Source organism: Microtus oregoni, unplaced genomic scaffold (assembly GCF_018167655.1).
Source record: "Microtus oregoni isolate MIOR12 unplaced genomic scaffold, Mior012 000001F_ref0000356, whole genome shotgun sequence".
Lineage (NCBI taxonomy): Eukaryota > Metazoa > Chordata > Mammalia > Rodentia > Cricetidae > Microtus > Microtus oregoni.
Window position 1 is genome coordinate 38,733,072 of NW_024543060.1, and position 1,451 is coordinate 38,734,522.

Sequence of the window (1,451 nt, forward strand, 5' to 3'; positions counted from 1 at the left end):
TCAACTCCAGGTAAACTAAACATTCTTCCTAAAATCAAGCGAGCTCAGCTTCTCAAGGCTTGCTTCTCTCACTTCTCCCTCCCTCCTCTCCTTGCCAGATTGTCTGAGAGTGAGCTGGGCTCAGGGATGGTCACCAGGGACAGCGCCAGCTCATTAGCTTGCAGGAAAGGCTTCCAGCTCAGAAGCATCATGCTTCTCTCCATATCCTCACGGAGGGTGCACTCGAGGTTTGAGCGTGGGGTGGAAATGGAGGCGTTTCCGTGCTATTTTGGTTTATTCTACTGACTGGCTGCTCAGCTGTTCATGAGTCACCCTAACCTCAAAATCTGTCATTAGAACAGAAATAATGACACCTATTTTCTGTGCCTGCCTGAATTGCTTGCAGCATTATTCATATTTCTGAAATCCATGTGAAAATTAGTCAAGGTTAGATGTAAGGAAAAATTCAATGCAATTGCTCTTAAGTTATGATTCGTGTTTATCTTTTAGACTTTGAGAATTCTCTGTAGTGAGAAGTTAAGAATGAAATGAGATCTTAGGATGAAATTTGATATGTTTGTTTGACAAAATGGTTCAAGACTATATATAAATAAACAAATATATATTAAATTACTTAGAGATTTTTCACAATTTCTTTTTTTTTAAAGATACAACACCATGTTTTAGTCTCATGACACTCAATTCTGAAAGGACAGTCAGTGGAGGGGCAGCCAATTTTCTTTAGACCCAGACTTAGTTTTGATTCTGAGACATGTAACCATAGACACAGGTTAACACAGCAAGATCTCTGTGAGCTACGACAGAGCCATAAAGTAAGAAGCTGCCATCGGACTCTGGAATGTAACAGTCAGGTAAGGTTCAGAAAGGTGAGCTTGGGGCTGTATTGAGTAAGAGGGTGGTAGAACATTCCAGGCCTCTGCAGAGACTGAAAATGCATGGGCCGTTTCCTTTTGATTCTAGGATAGGATCTTGCTGAGAATTCATGGTAATCCTTCTACCTCAGCTTCAGAACTTATTCATTCAAATATTCACTTAATGACAAGTTCTCAACTGGCCTGGTGCTGACTTGGATGCTAGGGAATCACTGTGATGAAAAACACTTGCTGAAGGAGACCACACGTTAGAAACAAGCATGGTGCCGAGCTGGACACTCGGGATGTGATGGAAAACACTTGCCAAAAGAGACCATGTGTTGAAGAAGATGTTAATGGAATATGGGAACAGTGTATCTGTCATGATATTCAGGGGTTTTTCACTTAAATATCACACGTAGATGGTTCCTAAGGCAGCCATTAAGCCCTTCAAGGAGATAAAAAATTCAACTTAATAAGGAGGAAAATGTTCACCTTTATCTTAAATACTTTTTTTCTACAGCATGTCTTGTTTTACCTTAGTTGGTCTTTTTAATTTGTGGGTTTATTTTATAGAGGTTTATATTCATTTATATTTAG